Genomic DNA, 8,153 nt, shown 5'->3' on the forward strand with positions numbered 1-8,153 from the left:
CTGATCTCAGCAGACCAAAACAACTCTAGTCAAATGTGCCATTGCAGTCTCTGTCCCCCAGACTTCCAAGTGCAAGTATTTTAACCCTCGATGTGCTGGCTGACTAATTCTGCATCTTGGTTTCAAGCACAAACGCATCATTTCAAGGGTAGCAGAGAAACTATTCTGCATGCAAAGCACCTTTCACTTTGGAGCATCTTTGCCCAATAAATTGACACTGAACTAAGAAATCAAACAAACGGACTGTTAATGAAGTTTTATAAAATGCTTTAAAGAAGGGAAAGAAATTCTAGAACTCAGGGGCCTAGAGTGGAATTTATTTGTTGATGTGTCCACAGAACTAATGCACTGTGGGTAAGGCTGGCATCTATTGCCCACAGTGATTAAGAGTCAACCACATTGGTTTGGAGTTACATACAGATCAGACCAGCCAGGTTTGGCCAGTTTCCTTTCCTGAAGGATACTAGTGAAGAAGTCTTCATACTGATGCCAGCTAGATTTAATTGAATGTAAAATTCCTTCAGCTGCTACGCTGGAATTTTAGCTTGTGACAATGGGATCAGGCTGTCAGAGAACAGTCTGGTAGCCAGCCTTTATGACCTTTCATGATTTAACCCACTAAATCCCAGTAAATGAGATTTTCAGTAACATATCCTCTGAATTTAAGTACCTGGTTAGAAGTTGCTTTACAAGTCATAGCATAGGATTCAAACCCACTACTGAATCAGAATCAGAATCAGGTTTATTATCACCGGCATGTGACGTAAAATTTGTTAACTTAGCAGCAACAGATCAATGCAATACATAATATAGAAGAAAAAAATAAAGATAATCAATCACTCAATCAATCAATCTTAGTATACTTTATACAGTATATGTATATTGAATAGATTAAAAATCGTGCAAAAACAGAAATACTATACATTAAAAAAGAAGTGAGATAGTGTCCAAGTGTTCAATGTCTATTTAGGAATCGGATGGCGGAGGGGAAGAAGCTGTTCCTGAATCACCGAATGTGTGCCTTCAGGCTTCTGTACCTCCTCCCTGATGGTAACAGTGAGAAAAGGGCATGCCCTGGGTGCTGGACGTCCTTAATAACAGATGCTGCCTTTCTGAGACACCACTCCCTAAAGATGTCCTGAGTACTTTGAAGGTTAGTACCCAAGATGGAACTGACTAGATTTACAACTTTCTGCAGCTTCTTTTGGTCCTGAGCAGTGCCCCACCCCACCCCCACCTTCCCACATAGCAGACAGTGGTGCAGCCTGTCAGAATGTTTTCTACGAAGCAACTATTGAAGTTTTTGAATGTATTTGTTGACATTCCAAATCTCTTCAAACTCCTAATAAAGTATAACTGTTGTCTTGCCTTCTTTATAACTACATCAATATGTTGGGACCAGGTCAGATCCTCAAAGAACTTGATGCCCAGGAACTTGAAGCTGCTCACTCTCTCCACTTCTGATCCCTCTTTGAGGATTGGTATGTGCTCCTTTGTCTTACCCTTCCTGAAGCCCACAGTCAGCTCTTTCATCTTACTGACGTTGAGTGCCAGGTTGTTGCTGTGGCACCACTCCACTAGTTGGCATATCTCACCCCTGTACGCCCTCTTGTCACCACCTGAGATTCTACCAACAATAGCAAATTTGTAGATGCCTAAGCACATAGTCATGTGTATATAGAGAGTAGGGCAGTGGGCTAAGCACACACCCCTGAGGTGCGCAAGCGGTGATCGTCAGCGAGGAGGAGATGTTATCACCAATCCGCACAGACCGTGCATACATAAATGACTCAAAATACATCTGAGGAAAATAAAAGAAAGGAAAAAGGGACAAATGAGAAAATGAACACCAGAGTAAATTTTAAAACAAGATGAAGAAGAATGAAGTGACATACATTTCAAAATTTCTATTTCTGCACCTGGTTGGACATTAGGAAAGATACGCAGTGGCCACTTTATGGCCAATTTCCTTTTCTGAAGGACATTAGTGAAGTAGTCATCCTGTTGGTTGTCACAGTATTGTAGCGGATAGCACAATGCTATTACAGCCTGGGGTATCAGGGTTCAATTCTAGAGCCATCTGTAAGGAGATTGTACATTCTCCCTGTGACTATGCAGGTTATTTTCTCTGTGTGTTCCAGTTTCCTCCCACAGTCCAAAAAATCATACAGGTCCATCGATTAATTGGTCATTGTAAACTGTCCTGTGACTAGGCTAGGGTTAAATAGATGGGTTGTTGGGTGGTGCTGTTCATCAGGCCAATAGGGTCTGTTCTGCACTGTATCTTTAAATAAGTAAATAGTAGGACGTAACTCCAGCACCTAATAAAGCCATCACTGAGTGTATGTTCCTCATCTCCTGCTGCTGCAGCCTATTGACTTCAAGGTTCAATGTGTTGTGTATTCAGAGATGCTCTTCCACGCACCACTTTTCTAAGGCATGGTCACTTGTTCTACTGTCATTTTACTCTCAGCTTGAACCAGTCTGGCCATTCTCCTCTGACATCTCTCTTTAACAAGGTGTTTTCATCCTTCAGAACTACAGCTCACTGGATTTATTTTTGTCTTTCACACCATTCTCTGTGAACTCTAGAGAGATTGTTGTGCGTGAAAGTCCAAAGGGATCAGCAGTTTCTGAGATACTCAAGCCATCCCGACTGGTACCAACAATCAGTCCACAGTCAAAGTTGCTTAGATCGCATTTCTTCCTTATTCTGATGTTTGGTCTGAACAACAATTGAATCTCTTGACCATGTCCTAAGCTTTCATGAATCGATTTGCTGCCACATGATTGGCTGATTTGCTATTTGCATTAACCTGCAGGTGTCCAGGTGTACCTAATAAACTGGCCACTGAGTGTAAGTACCAGTTTAGAAGTTGCCTTTCAAGTTATGCACAGGGTTCGAACCCACTTCTGCACAGACGTAACTTACTCAAAATACATCCGAGGAAAATAAAATAAAGGAGAAAGGGACAAATGGGAAACTGAATACTGGAGAAAATTGAAATCGAGAGGAAGAAGAATGAGGTGACATATTTTTCAAAATTTCTATTTACATACTTGGTTGGTTATGAGGAAATACTTCATTAGCTTTCTATTCCAAAATGTTTGAAACGTAATATGAATGGATTGTTAGTAGTAAGATGTAACACATAGAAAATAACTGACCATAAAATGAAAAAGGTTGCATCTGTATTGCCAACTGGGGAAGTTGATTTATTTCTCTGAGTCATTCATGTTTCATATTAACACTTGTAATTTCACAGTAAGAATGACTGAGTTGTCAATGAAATCTCAGCTGTGAGTTCAGTCATTCCTATGAATAATGAAGTTATAAGTTTTGGAGATTTCTTCTTCCCAACTCCATGATCCAGAGGCCAATTTTACTGCTCATGTTGCTACCTTGGTTGAGGCCAACTCAATCAGCGTGATCTGGCAGTAGCACCTGGAAACTTCTTGCTCTGCTTGAACGGGTTACAACATGCTCGGGGGATCTGCGAGCTGACTCAGACACAATGAGGCCAATTTTTTTTTCCACAAACACTAAACGGGCCAAGCCCTTTTCTTCCATACTTGCACTCCACCCACTTCCTCCGATTTGCTGGCATTCAATATTGGACTCATTCACTAACCTAAGCAAAAGAAATTGTGGCATCAATGAGGGAGTGTGACGTTGGCACAAATCAGTATTGAAATTTTTTTAAGCTCAGAACTGTGCAACTAGGTGCTGAAGAGTCATCGACACTTGCAGTTTAGTCCCTTTGCTGTAAGGTTCAGATCATCATGAGAAGGTCAATTGAAAGTGCATAATGTGTGTCTCTTTCTAAAGGCTGGCTTGAAGGGAAGAGTGAATGAGATTGGTTGTGGGGTTCAAGACGTGGGATGGCCAGCAGTCACAGGCATCATCAGGTTTGTGCAGTGGTTGAGGTTTGAGGTGTGAGAAGAGTAGTTAAAGTTCTATTATGAATCTTCAGAGGAGGCAGTGAAAGGGAAGAGACACAATGGGAACCTCCAGTGTTGGATGGCTAGGAAGGCAGGCAATTCAGGAACAAGGGCTTTGGCTTAGGGAAGTCAGGAAGGTCATGGTGGTTTGGAGACTGGAGGGTTCATGTTCTGAATCTGTAAGATCATGAGGTGGAAGTGGGAGATGGCGGACGGTGGGAGGTCTGTATGATTTAAGGAACCATTGGTTATAAGAGAAACAGATGACTTACCCACTAGTTTCTCAGATCGGCGCTACTCTAGTAGGCATCCCTGGACATTATGGCCCAACGTCCTCTGCAATACTCTAAAAAGAATATTGTACAGGGATTTACAAGCATTCTGCACATTTCTAGCCCAGTAATGTTGAATTTCTGGAGTGACGCAGAGAGACATGGAAATGATTGCTATTGCATCTCTCTGGGAAAGCAAACAATTCTGAATTGGAATAATCCAAAACATACAATGATAAACAATTGAATCTCAACTAATTTCTTGGTCTAACTTCTTAAGAAAACGCACAAGATCCTAAGAAACTGTTAATGCCACAGCTCATAATGTTGTTGTCTCATGACTCCAGTGACCCAGGTTCAAACCTGGCATTCAGTGCATGTGTGCAGTTTTCCCAGTGACGTATCCACATGGGTTTCCTCCAGGTTCTCCACTTTACTCCCATATCCCCAAAAGACCTGTTGGATGGCTGCTGATAATTGGGGTAGAATATGGGGATAGTTGATGGAAATATGAGAAAAATAGGGAAATGGTTAAAGATGATTTAGGATTACTGTGTGAGCTGGTATGGATTTAATTAGCTGAAATAGTCTTTTTCTGTTGTAAAAATATGGAATTTTCAATTTCCATCCCTTGTTTTTAAGCAAATTATCAACACATTAATACGTTCTGGCTTGAATGAACCTGCTGTGCATAAATTGCTTGTACATTTTCAAGAATGAAATAGTAAGCTCATTTTAAAAGCATTTTGGGATGTTTAATGTTCTGAAAGACACTACATAAATGTAACCTAGTCTTTATAGATTGGGAAACTTGAAGGGCCACATGATCATGAAAATGAGACGGGCAATTTTAAGAGCTCAGTCACAAACAAGAGAAAATCTGCAGATGCTGGACTTGTGAGCAACACGCACAAAATGCTGGAGGAATTCAGCAGGCCGGGCAGCATCTGTGGAAAAGAGTAAACAGTCACCATTTTGGGCCATGACCCTTCATCACGTTTAATCTCTTACTGTCCTTGTTGGAAACATAACCTGCCCTTCACCTCCTGCACTTTCACCACCCTGTCACTCAATCCTATAGTTACAACAATTCTTTCAAGGGTAAAACTGGCTAATTAGCTTTTCTCCAGTCCCATTGAAGAGTCTCAGTTGATGGTTTATTCCCTTCCATAGATGCTGTCTGAGCTGCCGATTTTTTTGTGTTGCTCAGCACCTGCAGAACATCTTGTGTTAAGGATTTTCATAACGTAAGATTACTTTCACCTCCTTTGCGATAATGTTTGGAGGGAGAATGAATTTGGCAGCAGAGAGCTGATGACTGGGGACTGTGACTTCCCCCCACAGTTGCTCTGTTAAATGCATCACTTTGGAACGTGGTGTTGGTTTTAATTGTACAGCAATTAACTGCACTGAGAATACTGTTCTACACAGAGGAGATAGCAGAGGAAAAGAGCAAATCCCAAGGTTACAAATATTTTACTGCCTGATTTAATAACTTAGACAGGCTGTGCATTGCAAAGCTCATCATTTGCAGTGTGGGAGTGGAGGTCCCTTTCCTCCCAGCACCTTCTGATAACTGCTGGAAAGGTGAACACCACTGTGTTCAAATCAGGAAATCCATTTAAATGCCTTTTTTTGAAGTGTAGATGTTTTAATTAAGAAGCCAAATAAATCTGACAAGACCCAATCAATTAACAAAAGTTTTACATTTGTAATCAGGTGTAAAAAAGGGCCACATCTTAATGACAATTCATTCAATACTGTACTATTAGTATGGCTCAGCCTTAAAAAGTTAAAGACTTAAAAACTTTAAAAGTAGAAAGTCCTGAAGAAGGGTCTCAGCCTGAAATGTCAACTGTTTACGCTTTTCTATACAAACAAGCTGGATGAACTCAGCAGGTCGGGCAGCATCCGTTGAAATGAGCAGTCAACTTTTGGGTCTCGGCCTGAAACATTGACTGCTTATTTCAACAGATGCTGCCCGACCTGCTGAGTTCTTCCAGCTTGTTTGTACATGTTGATTTGACCACAGCATCTGCAGTGTACTTTGTGTTTACTCTTTTCCATAGTTGCTGCATGGCCTGCTGAGTTCCTCCAGCATTTCATGTAAGTTGCTTGAAAAGTTAATTACTTATTTTCACCTCCTGTGACAGTTGTTTTTGACTTTCCCTGTTTGAAACACAGGACTTTGCAAATAGATCATTCACCTCCGTGTTATGTGTTCTTATCCCATATTAGATGGAAGCTCCATCTGCTTTTTCAGACAGTTGTAATAAATTCCATGGGAATAACTGTAGAAGACGGGGGAATTCCGGAAAATACTTATGCCTTAACTTAAATACTTATCACTAAGACTCTAGGTAAACTGTGGGATGGATTTCAGAAAATTGTGACTGAGTTGCAGGCAAGGCAGGCAAAGTAGAAGAGAAATAATAATTACTTCTACTAATTGTGGCAATTTGTAAAAGTCAGCAAACAAAGTGTTTCATTTCCAATCCTGGCCATTTCTGGCACCTCCAAGTCTGAATGCTTGAAACCACAGTGAGCAAAACAGTTCCGAATTGTCTTACAGCTTATTTCACGCCAACTATCAGAGATAAAAATTACTACTTTTTCATCACAAATACAGCAACTGACACTATTTCAAAAGTGTTTGCTCTAAGCATGACATCATGCCTAACGGCCACGTAACTGCATACAACTGACGCTAGTTAGAAACTGTTCAGTAACAGTCTCCTGTCCCAATTAGTGTCCCAAATAAAAACGAGGGGAATCCCGGCTACTTTCTCAATTAGTTTTTGTTCTTTAAGAGTTGTCCCAAATAAGCGGCTGCCCTAATGAACCGGATTGATTGGTTCTAAAAGGCATACAGTTATAGAGTCATACAGGACAAAAACAGGCCCTTCAGCCCAACTGGTCCAAGCTACCATTTTCCAGTGTTTGGCTCACATCCTTCTAAAGCTTACTAATCTACGTACCTGTCCAACCGTCTCTTGCATCATCATTATGTATAGCATCACAATGTATGTGACACAATACAATTCATTTTTAGCTGACCCAGCATCAATTTATCTTTGCTTGTTCGAACTGTTTCCAAAAATTGTCAAGCTATCACCATTAATGGGACATTAATGTTTAGACCAGCATTGGCCAACCTATGGCGCATGTGCCAAAAGTGGTGCATTGGATGATTAGAAGTGGCACATTGCATCCCAGTGATAATAATAAAAAAGTAAGACTACTCATGCAAAAAGTATTGACCAAAAACCAATTTGTAGAAAACAAAATCTATAACAGGAGTTCTTGTAGTTGAGCTAGAAATGGGTTTTACCGAGAATAAATCTAAAACTTACCAATTATTTTTAGCAATTTTATTATTTCGTGCACATCCTTTAGCGAATGTTATCTTCTTTCACATTAATCTGTTTTCAATTTTAAAAAATGTTCAATGAGTCAAACTAGGAAAGAAGGACTGTTGTTCTGCAGTCATTCCATAACTGTTCAATACACGTTTGATCCTGAGGCGCCAGGGGTCTGCACCAGCGGTGCGTCGAAGGTTTTTGCCAGTCAGTTTACAACTGACACTCGTGCGCTACGGAGTTGTGCTTTGTTCGTCCTTTGTGAGCACTTGCAGTTTTGTACTTATTTAAAAATTAACCCTTGGTTTTACATTCAGTTACCCATCACAGTGCAAAAGAAAATGAGCAAAAGAAAAGCAGAAAGTGATAGTAAGCAAGAATTCAATGAACAGTGGGAAAATGACTTTATATTTATAGTGGGTCCGTCAGGAAAACTATTGTGCATCATTTGTGAAAACACCTTCTCACATAATAGAAGACATGATCTTAATAGATACTATAAAACACGACATCAGACTGAAATAGAAGGAAAACTGAAGCTAGTGCTTGGGTCTGAGTTACAGAAAGAATACATATGTGA

At 40.4% G+C, this 8,153-nt stretch overlaps 1 long non-coding RNA gene across 1 annotated transcript; it reads right to left on the reverse strand.

Moving 5' to 3' along the window:
- Window positions 1–1,262: 1,262 nt before the first annotated feature.
- On the reverse strand, window positions 1,263–7,771 carry LOC132405793 (uncharacterized). The gene is made up of 3 exons (XR_009515971.1): window positions 7,568–7,771; window positions 4,215–4,288; window positions 1,263–3,632 (listed from the first exon to the last, which is right to left on the reverse strand). It is a non-coding gene; the product is annotated as an uncharacterized LOC132405793 (long non-coding RNA).
- Window positions 7,772–8,153: the final 382 nt, after the last annotated feature.

This window comes from Hypanus sabinus, chromosome 16, assembly GCF_030144855.1.
Source record: "Hypanus sabinus isolate sHypSab1 chromosome 16, sHypSab1.hap1, whole genome shotgun sequence".
NCBI lineage: Eukaryota > Metazoa > Chordata > Chondrichthyes > Myliobatiformes > Dasyatidae > Hypanus > Hypanus sabinus.